This window comes from Macadamia integrifolia, chromosome 9 (assembly GCF_013358625.1).
Source record: "Macadamia integrifolia cultivar HAES 741 chromosome 9, SCU_Mint_v3, whole genome shotgun sequence".
NCBI lineage: Eukaryota > Viridiplantae > Streptophyta > Magnoliopsida > Proteales > Proteaceae > Macadamia > Macadamia integrifolia.
This window is the reverse complement of record NC_056565.1, coordinates 28784849-28800165: the sequence shown is the minus strand read 5'-3', so window position 1 is coordinate 28800165 and position 15317 is coordinate 28784849. Positions and strand designations below refer to the sequence as shown.

Genomic DNA, 15317 nt, shown 5'->3' with positions numbered 1-15317 from the left:
TGTACACCTGTACAAGTACCCATACATATACAGATGTGACTCTCTGTATGGGCTCTAAATACGAATGGGTATACCTGTATAGGTACCCATACATATACATATGTCTTGTATGGGAAAGGTACATGACTAATACGTACAGGTGCATGTACATACATATGTACATTGATTTGATACATATACCAATGTGTCCCTTAGGAAAAGTGTACATCTAAAAGTTACAACTAGTTAAAGTAGTAGATTCTTTAAACCATCCATACACGTACCCAACCCCAATCTCGGCTAGGCTCAGCATGTGCAGTGATTCAAAAGCACCCCAAGAACCCCCCTCCACACACATAACAAGGGAGAGTACCTCTCCAAAGGCTTGCACCTTTAAGATACAATCCTATATATATGCTCAAGTTTTCTTTCATCCAAAACCATTGTGGGACTAAACTTTGTGAGTTGTCTTTAGCTCATTCACAACTCCACAAGTGCTGAGACAAAATATAAAAAGTAGGAAGAGACTTTTGAGGGGGAAAGCTGAATTTCAAAAAGACCATTTTGAAAATACTACTTTGACCATAGTTTGAAACTTAATTTCCAACAATCTCTCTCCCTTGTGCTCTCAATCTCTCTCACTCACAATCCGATAGACCTTACCAATCGACAAACAAGAGTAGGGAGCTCTTGGAACCAGTTATGAATTTAATCAATGGAGGGTTCAAGTTTCTACAAATGCCTCACTCCTTCTCTGGTCTCCCTCATTTTTTTTTTTCCAAAATCGTAAAATTGGAGATTAAAGAAATTTCTGAATACAAAGTGACAATTGATTCTCTAATTTTACTATTTTTTTTTCAATCTGATTCATCATGGTTGGAAGGGGAGATTGAATTTGTCAAGCCAAGTTTTATTTCTAATGGAAGTGTAAAATTGTTCAAAGGTCGATTGAGATCTTCATTCATGTTCAATGTGTGTTTTTTCTTTCTGAGAGTTCAGTATTTTTTTTTTTTTGTTTCCTTAAACCTTCCATTGATGAAATTCATATTTGGTAACTTTCTAGTTGTGTTATGCATGCTTTATGAAATATTGGTTGATGTTCACAATTGGAATCTCTATTATTGTATTGTGTTAAGAGATATGTTTAGCTATTGTACTCCATTCTCACAATTGCATGATTATAATGAGATTGTTTGAATGATACATCTATAGGTGTTGTGGCTATGATCAGGAAACCTGTTTGGCTGTTGCAAGTATCGAAAGCCTAACATTGTTTCATATTAATTTGGGTTAAGTGCGATCATAATGGCAAGTCTGTAATTATTGGTTTTATTGCTAAGAGTTGGTTTTGTATAGTGTTTGTGAAATATTACTTTTTAAGAGGTTGTTTTGAATAGTGTCTACCAAATGTTGCTTGTGTTCTTTTCTTATTCTAAGGACACTTCTAGACCCATTGTACCAAATGCTGTTTTTATTCCACTGAACTATTCTCGCAACTTGGAATCGAAAAAGGAACACGAAAAAAACGTTGTCTAGGAATAGAAGTGCTGTCAAACGACACCTTTGGTACACCAGGGTGGGTGGGCTGGTTGCATCTGTTGTTTCAAGCTGATCCAAGGTCTTGCTTGCCCTATACACAAATATTTAGGAAGAGGACTCCGAGATCGTATCAGCCATTGCGAATCCCGAGTCAATTCGGTTGATTGTCTCTAACACGGGCAGAGCTTGGTGATCGCAAACTGCAAATCGGAGTTATAATTGAATTTAGGGTGGAATTGACTCGCCGTTTGAGTCTCTGCAAATTCTTCCCTTCCTTGGAGTTTCATGTTAAGAATGCACCACTAGTTTACTCCTATAATATTATAAGAAAAAGGAATAAGGAGATCCGATTCTATCCGATTTTGGTGAAGTTGTAGTGTTTCGTTTGAGGTAATATGAATGCTGTCCCCCCACCCTTCTTTCCTTTTGAGTCTTATTTCTTTGAATTTTATCAGTTTATAAGTTCGTGTCGATGTTCTTCAATGGATTTCATGTATACAAGTGTTCATGACGTGGTTTATGTTTTTGTTTGCTTTGATTTCAGTTAAGAGTGTTGATTAAGTATAATTTCTTGTTTTGATTTCAGTTATAATTTGTTGAATGGTGTTTTGCACACTTGATTTGAACTTATTTTCTATTTTGTGCCTGTGATTTTCCTGAGGGCCATAGAATTCATAGTTCATGAATGAAAGGACGTGATTAGGGTTTCTGGGTGTTTATATATGTGGCTGAACTTATTTTGGAGCTTAATCTAAAGGTGATTTTAATCTTGCGATTTTTTTCCTCTTCAGGGTGCTGTGGTTGTTGAAGGTGAACTAATCAAGTATGACTGAAGAAAGGAGAGTCCATCCTGATTGTATTAACGCATCCAATCCTTACCATGAATGTGTTGAGTATTGCTTCAGAAGAATAGCTGAAGCCAAGGATCGGATTAGGAAAGAAGATTCAGGTTGTTTTTTCCTTCGTTTTTGTAAGCTTAAAGTGTTATGATTGCCTGGTTGCTACAGGTTTGTCTTTTTTTAATGGGACTCAGTGTAGAGAAGTTCTTTTTTCTGGTTCCTTTGACACTGTTGCTCAGAAATATGTTTGAAAAGTTTTAGGAATATGGTATGATAGATTAACCATTTACATTAGGCAGGGGAAGCCAAGTGGAGCTGAAAGTGATCTTAGATTCTGTGCTTAATTCCCAATAAACTAAAGCTCCTCCTAATATAACTTAGTACAAGTTTAGAAACTCTGCTATTTCCTGGACTATATCTGTGATTAAATTTCATCATTGTGTTGCCTATGAATTTTTTTCTGTTAAAAGTATCTAAACCAAACTCCTAATCAAAATAAAAGTCCGAAGTAGAAATCCCATCACAAATTGATGGTACGTCAATGAACTGATCATAGCTGTATGAAAACAACTTGGAATCACATGGTTTTATGTTTTGTAGCTAAGTAAGCTTCTAGATGTCACCGGAATCATGTGGATAGTTTTTAGCAAAAATAACCTGATATATTGACCCACAATCCAACGAGGGAAAACAAAAAAAAACTATGGTGTCCCATGAGTAGACACTTTACCTGTCTTACGTCAGTTTCCCTGTTATAATTCTATGCAGTTTTTTCTTTTGTATCAGTATTCATTGTTATGAAATTTTATTTCAGATGTTAAACAAGCTACTCGTGGTGGTTGATCATATTCAGATGCCACTGAGCAGGGTGAGGATCCTCATGAAGAATGACCTAATCCTAGTGAACATGCAGAAGCAGATAATGGCCACCCTACAGAGGAAAATGTGGAGGTAGACTACACAAAACTCACAGGGAGGCAGAAAAAAATTGTTTGAGTTAAGGCTTAAGATGGTAAGCATTGTCCAACGTTTTAAAATGATATTGTTGTCAGCCTGATTGTTATTAAATAAACAGAAGCTGAAAGTTACAGATGATTTGGCTATTTTCTTTCTTTTGATAAATAATTTGACTTTCATTGTGTTGCCTCCCACTTGCAGAATGAGGCAAGGAAGGCAAACCAAACAGCCATGGTAGCAGAAAAGAAAAGAATGGAAGCTCCAACAGAATCAAGGGGCATCTCTAAGAAAAAATGGCGTGAGGAGAGAAAGAAAAAAATTGGCAAACTCGTAGATCCAAATGGTTTGGATATGACAAAAGCACATATGCTTGACACACAGGAGCAAGCAGAGGCAAAGTATAAGAAGTGGGAAAAGGATCCTGCACCATTTGGTTGGGATGGTAAGCTTTAATGTTCCACTCATTTTATTTGGTAATTTGTTACATTATCATTTAGTGTACCTTCATGGAATGTGGATTATCTCATCTGCAAACTAAATTATGTTTGTTCAATTCTGCTTTTACTTACTGGCCTTTATGTTGTACACAATTTTTTTTTTTTTTTTCTCTTAAAAAATTCTTTATGTTGCTGGTAAAGAGAGCGCTAGGTGCATGTTATGGCATGTGAGCCATGGTGCAGACCCTTAGAATGTAAACAGCCATGGTCTCAGTGACTGGACTCACATTAATATTTATGGTTGACTAATGATGATGGGAGCCTCAAATCATCTATGTTGAGAACCTCGAGACGTCTTAATGATATCTTTATGAAAAAGAAAAGCTGCCTGGTCGTATGGCCCCATTCAAAATTACCATCCCACCCCCTGTGAAATAAAAAATCCTATTAAAGTTTATGTGCCTATGTGCGTTCTCATTGGCCCCCGTGCTGGTGCAGAGGCCATGCCACCTGGTAGTGATCGCTTGCCCAATATCTTTTATGGGAAGTAGTTTTCTGTCCGGGAGTGTAGTATACACTAGTGTCCCTTGAGTCAGTCTATCTCCTCCCACAATAGAGAGGTGGATATGTCATTTCATTGCTAGAGAGAGATAGACTGAGGGAAGCGCTAGCGTACACTGTGCTCCCAGTCAAAGTTCATTTTCTCATTTTTTATTTTTGTTTTTCCTCACAAATGTTATCTACAGTAAGCATATACACTTAAAAATTTGCCAATCATTGTGCAAGATGGATCTCCACCCCCTCTTGCATTCTTCTTGAATATATCTTTCATCATATTTTGAGATTTTTTCTTCCTCTGAAATTGCTCTTCCAGGAAGTTCTCTCTTTTATTGTTGGTAAATTCTTTGTAAGCATGTGACAATTTATTTTATGTTACAATCATAAGCTCATAGTTTTCTTTGTAAATGAGAAAGATGAATATAAGGTAACATATATAGCTTCAAACATTAGTATGGCCAAAAAACTGGATTTAGTGATGCAGTTCATATGGTTTTCCAAGTTTGTATCCCTTGATTGTGATAGTTTTGACTCGCGAAACATGTGAGCCAGTAATAATTAGAAAAAGCTTAGGACTTGTTCAAATAGGATGCAATTGTAAATATCTGCTTCTAATAAATAGTAAAAAATGAATGTACAGAAAATAGTGAATTGACAACATTACAACAAAGATGCTTCTCCATCAAAGTATTTGTGGTTGCTTTCTTGGTCAAGAAATGATGATATAGCAATTAACCTTACTTTGATAAAGATGACACAGCTAGAGCATAGTTAGTAAATTCGTTTATTGTGGATGAATTATTCTTGCATTTGCCGATATTTTGGAAGATATATAACAATGGCATATTTATAACAATTTCTGTGCCAGTTTGACATGTTATTCATAATTTTAGCTGCATTTTTTGTTTCTAGAATCTATTTGTATTTAAAATTCATGCATTTACAATTTCACATAAATAATTTGAGATAAAATAATATTTTAACATGATGAGTAATTTTCAATGCTCATGCTGAGTTCGACCTGAATGTATGCCATGGTTTTAGTGAGCTTGTTATGGTTGATTGTCACTACACAATAAGCTTTTATTAGTGTACTGTAAATGTCAATGTCCTTTTTGATGAAAAATATTCCATGAAAGGATATGTATACTATGAAATGTCTCTGTAGGACAAATTGAACCCTTATAGATACTTTGTAGTGATATTATGAGAATAAATCATGAGAACGTTATGTTTTCTTTCCAGCAATTCTATTCATTAGCTTAAATGGCCATGGTTAAACGGTTACTATTTCTTTTTCTTGCCACCCATTTTTGTTGATTGAGAACATTCTCCTTTTTCCATTTCTAGTTTAAGATACCTTGCTGAAGAGTTCTACCTCATTTTGTCAGTGTGGAAATTATCATAGACAACTTAAATTCATTAAATAAGATCATGCCACTTTGTTTTATTGTTCTGTTCACATCGTAATACATGGACAAAGTTTTGGAAAATTATTTGCAAACTAAAATGCATTGAGGTGCTTCATTTAGGACTACCCTGATTGAGCACCCCCTAATGCCTGACCTTTTTGAAACCTAGATAACATCTAGTTGGGTGTGATTTGTATAAGCATTTGGGTTAAGCATGGAGAATGAAGTCGTCTTAATCGTCAGGTAACTTATCAAATCTCTTCTCCAGTGGACTACTTTGTGTTTCAAAAGTTCTTTGCACATACTAAACACATGTCATCCAGCCATAGTTGTCATGGCGTCGCCAAGGCGGCGATTTGGCATCCTGGCTGAAAAAGAAGTTCATGGCAGTGCTACGGTTTACGTGACTCACAAATGGCGGTCGCCATTGGCTAATAGGCGTCTCTATGGCACCGCCATGGACGCCAGGTCACGCCTGATTCACTAGGCGGTCGATTTTTTGTAAAATGCAGGGTGATTTTGATAGGGCTATGTTGATTTTTGATGATTTGATGTTGCTTAATGTTGGTTTTATATGTTATAGGGTATATATTGTAGGCTTGTAGCATGCTAAATAACTTTAGAAAATAGCGAAAATAAAAAAATAGCATACTAAATAACTTTAGAAAATAAGGAAAATAAAAAATAATACATGGGCGATTTGACCGCCATGGCAACGCCATAACGGGCGATTTATCGCCAAATCGATTAGCCACCCCTGCATTGCCTTGGATCGATTTGACGCTGTGACAACTATGCATCCAGCATGGAAGAGCTGTTTTATAACACCATTGGATTAAAGTTAGTCAAAGGTGAGTGATGTAAGGAAGATTACGAATGGTAATCAACCCCAGTAAGGACTAGTGATAGGCTCCAGATGTTAGGTAAACAAGAAACTTATATCTGGTCAGAAAGTTTAGCTGATAAATAAACACAGCTTAGGGCAGAATTAGGTTAGGATGACCTATATCTCTCAAACTAGGGCTCAGATGAGCCTAAATTTTGGATCGAATGGAGCTCTTGTACGATCAAACAAACCCCAAAATGTGATCAATTTCTGATGGCTGAACTGCGAGATATGCTGGTTACATGAAAATGAAAACTTTTGGGTGATTTCGAGTAGCTGCAGCAGCAGGCCTCAGTTGACCTCAATCTTATGGCTGAAGGTCACTCTTGGGCTGTGGAACAAGCTCCCAAAAGCCTGCTCCGATCTAATGAAAGATGGCTGAGATCTGGGAGTTCTCGTTCAGGTCATGAAAAAGGAAGGCTTTGGAGAATTCCAAGAAACTGGAGATTCAGACCCCTGTTGGCCAACCTGTGCTGGTCGAATGGGCCTTCTAGGGATCTTGGTTGATTGTCCAAAAGATGGCCTGCAATGGTGTAGGGTCTGGATGATAGGGGGAGCCGATTGCAGTTCCGGAAAACACCCTCCAATGGCTGCTACAGGTCTTGAATGAAGCAGTACCATAGTTGTCAAGGCGTCACCTTGCGTCCAGGCGGTTTGCCTGGGGCCTAGGCGACAGTCGCCTTGTTGCACTGCATGTTGCCTTGTGTTTCGGCACTTATTTATGTCAAATATCATTTAAGTAAATTTCATTTACTTAAGATATTATTCATAAATAAGCAAATACCCCCTATTTGAATCCAATAAAAATAGTTTAAAAATCAAATTCCAAAAGGATAAAAAGTCAACCCCCCCAGTCCAAGAACAAAAACTGGATTTTGGTTATAGGGACGATTTTCAACTTTTAAATACTAGGGTTTTTCTCAATTATGAAAATTTTATAAATTCTATCATGTTAAAACATTGCTAAAAACCAAAAGTCCGGTAAAAAAATATATTGTTTTGATATTCATAAAATTATTTTCATTCAGGCGATTTTAATAGTATTTGCGCACTTAAAAATAAGTTTGACTAAAGCATTACTTTGGCATTGCAACTTAGATTTAAGTAATCTTAGACTTGTTAGAAAGCTGGTTTTATATTATAACTAATACAAAAAGTCTCATTTAAAAATAAAATCATTTGACCAGTCAAACTTATTATAGAATAAGAGCATTTCTCTAAATGTTGATTTTTTATAACTTAATATGACTTAATGTTAATTTTTTATGATTTGATGTGGCTAAATATTGATTTTTAATGACTTGATGTGGTTTAATCTTGATTTTTTATGATACAAGGTATATATAACTTACTAAATAATATTAGAAAATAGGAAAAATAAAAAATAACACTTGTTCGCCTAGTTCGCCTTAAGGCGGACGCATAAAAAATAACACTTGTTCGCCTAGTTCGCCTTAAGGCGGACGCCTTTTCGCCTAAGCGCTTAGACAACCCTCCACCGCCTTGGTTTGCCTTGGCGCCGTGACAACTATGAGCAGTACAGAAAATCCTGATAGGAAACTAATTGGGAAAAATGGAAGTAATTAAAAAGGAAACAATTGATTTGCTGATGCTGAAACTAGTTACTTTAACGAGAAAACACATAAAAGGAAACTAAACTGAAAAAGGAAACAAAATCTGGCAAAGTCTTCACTCTTCTAGAACTTCCCAAATCGATCTTGTTTGCCCAAGGCTAGAAAAATCTATGTCCATATCTCTAAAAGTATCATCTCCAAATAGCTAGAATAGGACCCATTTCACTGTTCACATGAACAGTTTTTCTCCTGAATTTGATTCTCGTCCTCTTCTTTTTCATGCTTTCATATACATCAGTGAGTGTTCATGTGGTGGGAATCAATAGTTTATAAGAGGAAGGAAGAACCAATTGAGTGGAAAATATATGCTGCTGGAAAGTGGCAATGGGGCTTTTGGTCTGTAAGGCCTTCAGTGGGACTCGTTTGATTGGAATCAAGCTTCAGTCGTTAAAGTTTGTTTTGATTATGTTGCAGTAACTTTTAGGTTGGTTGAGTGTTCTAAGAGATTCAATTTGAACTTTGGAGTTTGAATGCAGGGTTAGTTCTGTAATTAGCTAGCTATATCCGGGATTTTTTATTTGCTTTTGGCTAATTTGGGAAGGTATCAGGGGGTACAAGGCAACCCTAGCCTGAACTGATCTTTGTTTACATATGAACTTTTGGCGTCTCAGTACAATAACGTCACTGGACTGATTTAAATACTGTTAAGGCCTACTCTACTATTCCCGTCTTATTTCACCATATCCTTCAAAATGTTATTCACTGGATAATTAAATACTGTTAAGCCTAAAATCCAATTTTTCATAAACCCTGTACTGCTGAGAATCCTTAATTACCTAAACAGCAGTTCCTCCCTTCATGTCGACTAGCTCGCTGCTTTCTTGGGCTGTTGGTGATTGCTTTTGCTCTTTGGGGGATAATCCATTGTAGGGACACAGTCAACTTCCCTCAATTTTATGATAAATTATTCTTAAATAATCCAAAGGTTATATCCATTGATAAGTCTTGAAGAGTTGAGGCATGTTTGTGATAGCTTGTCAGGTATCAGCTTCTGGGTTTCCAGAAGCCAGTTTTTGGAGAGCAAAAAGGCTTTTGGGTTTCTAGAAGTCAGCAATGGGGTGTGGGGTTTGTAATATTTGCTGCCTCCAGGGCCATAAGTGAAGATTATGTTTTGGGGGGCAGGGTTTGGGGTTGAGGGTTATGGGTCGGGTTTCTGGCACTGGAGACGGTAAAGATTCCAAACTGACACACCTGGTTGGATCTGCATCCTTGCATCCTAGAAGCTGGCTTCTAGACCCCACATATATGCACTTGGACTATTTATAATATCCTAATCTTGCCACCAAATAAGTGGGTAGTGGTCTTTAAACCGTTAAACATGAAGTTGCCTTATAGGTGTCTAGATTTGCAGTGGTACGGGCATATCTCTGTATTATCCATCTGCATGTGTTGGTTTCTTGTAGTTGACACAGAAGTAGCTCTATCTTCGAATTTTTTTTTTTTTTTTTAATCATTTAGTTGTTATGCAGTGGTATGGAATTTGGCATGGTGTTTAAAAGAAAGAATCATTAACTTGAGTTTGAACCTGAAAAGTATTTCTTTTTCAGTTATGCAGTGGTATGGAATTTGGTGTGGTGTTTAAAAGAAAGAATCATTAACTTGAGTTTGAACCTGAAAAGTATTTCTTTTTCAGTTTTCAANTCACTCAAGTTTTAGGGCAAAATGGAGTGTCATCTCAACCTCAGGTTGACCCTCCACTGAAACTTGTGGATTCACTCCACTCTTCGCTGTGATTAGTGCCTCCACTCGGTTTCTCTGAGAAATCGAGAAAGGGGCCCTTAGGTATGTTTCTCTCCATCTCTATTTCTCGTTTTGATTTGTGGAAATTTTTCTTTCTGCCGATTTATTGCAGCACAAGACAGATGACTATGGCAGCCATCCATGTTGCCTGACTTCTTCTAAGTTCTTGATATTACTTTTCTTCTATTATTGCAAAGCAGGATTGGATTAATGGGTGAAGGCCTCTCCTCTATGATTTGAGATAGCCATGAGCTTAAGTCGTAGAGAGAGTTATTAGGGATAGCGTAGGAAGGAGGAACACCGACACTTTTCCCCATAATGAGTCCCTTCATGTCCGCTCCTCCTTGAATTACTTATCTCTCTCTTCTCTTCCACATTATTACAAGAGTATTTATAGGAAACTATTATGATTGAGTAAATATTTAAACCTTTGCAAGACTAGAGTTATGAGAAGGACCAATTATTATGTAGACAATTGATATTTTTTCTTCTCCTTGTGTTTATATCAATTGTGAGTTTCTTATTGATAAGTTTGTAGTTTTTATGCCATTATTATATTCGTTGAATGATATACATGCCTATTGCATAGTAAATATATGTCCGTATTTTCTCTCAAATGATCTGTATTAAACACGTACTATATCATTGCCATATGCATTTTATTGCACTGGTTTAAAATTGTTATTGCTGTCTAGTCCGTTTAATCCATACCCGTTTTATTGCTGTTCTCTAACTTACCAACTATGAGTTTCTAGATTGTAAGGTATTACAGAGGGGGTCTCCTTGTTCACACTATTAGAAGTGGCAGCAAAAGAAGATGGGTTCAGACAATCCATTGCCCAAATGGGCTTCAAAGCCTTGCATTATGGGCATCGATGAGGCTGGAAGAGGCCCTGTTTTAGGTGGCTTACCTTACCGTGTTTCAGATTTTGATTATAGTCTGCTTTTCTATCATAGGTTGATTTGTTTATTTCACAAATTTCTTTCATCAGGTCCCATGGTCTATGGATGTCTATATTGTGCCGTATCCTATCAAAAGACTCTTTCTTGCCTGAATTTTGCAGGTTTGGTTTCAACTCACTCCTTCATGCCAGTCACTTTAATTTGAGATGCGTCTTGAAAAATTTCATGCTAGCTTGGTATTTTTGTAAAATGATTTTTTTTAATCTTATTTAAACATCGTATCTTCTGGTGAAAAAATGGGGTATAATCAGTTTATATAAGATGATGATTTGTATTCTAAGAAAATGTAGGATGTGGATTTCAAGGAGGACCTGTTGGATTTAATGGGTTATGGAAGTTTATATTATTTCTATACTAATATTAGACTGGTTTTGAAATTTCCATTATTCATACATTTAGGCTGGGAGGGGTCTTCAATAGAATATGGGAAACTTTGGAGAGAGTGTGGGTTTTCCTGTTATTCTTCTGTTCATTGGTTTGATATTGCAATCCCTCTGATTTTGGATTTTTTTTATTCACTTGCTTAAATGAATATGAAAGGAGGTATTTTTTTTTTATTTATTTTACTTTTCTGGTTCTTCATACCAAATTTATGTATGTTATAGAACTAATTACCGACATAAAGGATTTCGTTGCTCGATTAATTGTTAATTGTTATATTTATGATCAAAGTCTACCTCAGTATTTTCATTTGGGCAAAGGAATAGTCATGAGACTCTTTTAGAGGTCCAATAACAGGCGTGTCCAGAATGGCCCATGATCAGTAAGTAGAGTTTGTTCAGTTAGTTATTAAGTAATGGGTAAGTTACAGTTCAGTTATGTAAGTTTCTAAATAATGTAATAAGTTAAAAGTCTAGTGAGTTGCTGAGTAATGGTGTAAGTTACATGTTTAGGAGTCATGAAGTCATCCAACGTTGGGCAGTTGCTAGATTTATGTTGGGTCATTGGTTATTTAAAGCAAATTTAAAAATGAGAATATTGGACATAATTTGTCAGCAAAGACTTTTATCTTCTCTTTACCACTTCCTTATCTCTTCTTTCTCTAACCTCCAATATTCACCATTCTGCACAGCGGAAGAGGCCGGGGACACAGTCGAGGCCAGCTTTAAACCCCACCAAAAGATTAGGTTCCTAACATTTTGTTGTTAGAGCCAGACATGGCTGATTAACAATGTTTCCAATGGATCGCAACCCAAATTGGAAACATTACTGCAAGTCAAGAACGAGTACTTAAACAGTTCCAGGAAGCACTTCAATCATTTAACACCAGGTTTGATGAGTTGGTTGTCTTTGGAATAGCATTCAGCCAGTCGCAACCCAAGTTGGAAACATTACTGCAAGTCATGAACGAGTACTTAAACAGTTCCAGGAAGCACTCCAATCCTTTAACACCAGGTTTGATGAGTTGGTTGTCTCTGGAATAGCATTCGGCCAATTACACTGGCTATGGAAGACCTCCTGGGAATGGAAACAATGGAGGACTGAGGGGCACAACAACCTTAAAGTCACAAAATTGGATTTTCCAAGCTATGAGGGAATGGGGGATCCTATGAGCTGAGCAATTCTTTGATTTTCAACACACTCCTAGTGAAGAATAAACACAGATGGCTGATGTAAGACTGATTATGGAGGTAATCAATCCCAAATTATAACAATAACAAGCTCCAACAATTCACAGAACTTAGGATCAGATCTCAGCAATATTTAATCAACTCAGGAAATCTGGAAAATTTAGGGTTAAGAGAGAAATCTTGTAACTTACAAACCACGGGCCAGGTGACCAAGAAATTGGGATCGAAGGTGGTTCATATGGGGATAAACAATCTCTCAAAATTAATCCCAGTTCTGCCGGCTGGTTTGGGAGCTATGAAAGTTCTTGATTCTAGGTCTTGAAAGAAGGAAACTGGGGAGAAAAGTTACTGTAGAAGATCCAAGCTTCAGATGGGCTTGAGAATTGGATTGAGTGGCCTTCTTGTGCTAATCAATAATACCTACAAAGGGTTCTCCAATCAGACTTCAGGTTATGGAGATCTGATGATTCTTTATTTTGATCAAATATAGGAAACTTCTGGAGATTTCCAAGAACAGAAACTACAGGATTCAATTGGCTGCACTCTTCTGGTTGAAGGACTCCTTAAGGGTGCTGAACAATACCCCAAAACAGGGGCTATAACAAATCAAGGGTTAGAAACTTATGAGGGCTCGATTGCTTAACTTGAAAAGCCTAATTGAAAGCTGTTGGTTGGTTCTCTGAGTCAGCAACAACAATAGCACTTTTGGTTGTTTATGGTGATGTAGATAGGGCTGTCAAAAGGAGGACTTGAACTGACCAAACCATGGTTCAGTTCTGTCCTAAGTCTGGACCTTGTTTAGTCCCATCGAGCCAGCCTTGTTGGCCCCTATTTTGCAGCTATGCTGGTCCACTCCTGCGGCCATTGAACCAGCATAGCAGCCTCCTGATTAGTGCATATTTTACTTCCCTAATTGGTCTAGTCTTCTAGAAGAGCCTAAGCGGCCATTGATCCAGTTTGTCTAGCATCTTCCATAACTTGTGTTACTGTTCACGTGAGCAGTAACATGTGAACAGAATTTTCCTCAGCAAGTTTTGTTCTTCAAAAGGATCTTCTAGAAGCTATACAGTTATCCCTTATTCAGCTCCAAGAGAACTCCAGAAGCCATCAAATTGGCCAGCTAGCAAAGGATTTATTTTCCTTTTATAGATGGTCTAGTTAGTCAAGTTAGTTTCTTTGGTTTGCAACTTAGGCTAGCTTCCTTTTTAAGTTCAATTGTTATTTTCTAATTTAGTTAAGCTTGATTAGCAAGTTAGGCACAAATTAAAAAGTCTTATTTCAGTCCATTAGTTTCCATTTCTGTTATTTCTTTATGCCCAAGAAATGTAAGGCTATTTAAAGCCCATCAATTATAAGGAAAAGACAAATTTGAGTTAAACAAAAAAGATGGTTTATGTTGTTGTGCTGTGGGATGTAGTTGGGCGAGATACCTAAACCAGAGGGGTGAGATGCCCATTCACTAATTCTTCTCCACCCTTTTCAAGTCCTCTATCAATTCTCTTTCTTTTCCTTTTTATTTGTTTGCTCTGAGATAGTGTTTGAGTCATAGTTTTTAAGGCGGTTAGGCAACGGAGGCGTTTGAAGGTCTTTCGGAGCGCCTTAGTGATAAGGCGGGCATAAAGCGTCGCCTTATCGACTAAAGCGTTCCAGTGTAATTTTTTTTATAAAACCAATCTATTTGGCTCAAATCCTAATTGAATCCTATTACTCACATGTTAAATAAATACTAAAGGTTCATATTCATACCAATGTAAGATATTCATCAAGAAAACAAATCAATAAAGTGAATAAACTAAGTTCATCTTCATCAATCATCAATCATCAATCATCATAACATATTAACATATAATATAAATACATAATTATGAAACAAATTATAAATATAAAGAAAAGAAGACATAAAAAATACAAGTATTTATTATACTTACCTCTATGATGCAAAAATAAGTGCCTAAGCCCTAAGGTCATTCACTATATTTCTACTCCTGTCAAAGAAGAATGAAGCTCACCGCTGCCGGAGCAAAATGGTCGCCTAGATCAGTGGTTCTTTCTTGTTCCTTGATTCCTTCTCAAAGCCCTTTCTTAAAACCCTTGACAAAATCCAAACCCTTTTTGTGAATCGTGTTTTTGTTTTGTTTGTTTTGGTTATTGTTGGTGGAGTAAAGCTGATCTCATACATCTCAAGTGTTAATAAAACCATACACATACCAATAAAAAATCTATATTTGGAATCTTCATCAAGTAATTTTAAAATGTGTTTAAAAAAAAAAAAAACCCATAAGGCGCCACTTCATGTAAGGCGGAGCACTGCCTTACCATCTCTAGACCGCATTAGTGTCAAGGCGCTGCTAAGGCGATTCATGTAAGGCGGAGCACTGCCTTACCATCTCTAGATCGCATCAGCGCCAAGGCGCTGGTAAGGCGACTCAGCGCCTTAAAAACTATGGTTTGAGTGATAAAAAAAAACTTGTTGAAGTTTAGAAGCCCCATCAAAAGACTAGTTTGAAGGCCATTCAGGGCCTATAGCTGTTGCTACTGCAGAACTCCATAAAGTGTCATTTTTTATTCTTCGAGCATAACTTTTCAATCAACCATCAGTTGAGGCCAAGGATTAAAGTATCGGTATCGATCGTCGTATCGGTCGACCAAAATTAAGATACGTATCGGAGGGTATCGTATCGTATCGTATCGAATATACACTAAGATACGCTAAAGATACACACATAAATGGATAGGAAACATTTTTTTAAACACTTTTGCATAAAGAATTTGTTAAAAAAAGCTATTGATAACATGTATTAT

The 15317-nt window shown here is 36.8% G+C and overlaps 1 long non-coding RNA gene and 1 pseudogene across 1 annotated transcript; both read left to right on the top strand.

Annotated features, from left to right (window-relative positions):
* Nucleotides 1–1467: 1467 nt before the first annotated feature.
* LOC122088809 lies at nucleotides 1468–6138 on the top strand (annotated as a pseudogene).
* A 3751-nt stretch (nucleotides 6139–9889) lies between these two features.
* Nucleotides 9890–11014, top strand: LOC122088860. Its single transcript, XR_006143174.1, has 3 exons — nucleotides 9890–10023; nucleotides 10737–10883; nucleotides 10974–11014. It is a non-coding gene; the product is annotated as an uncharacterized LOC122088860 (long non-coding RNA).
* The last annotated feature ends 4303 nt before the right edge of the window (nucleotides 11015–15317 follow it).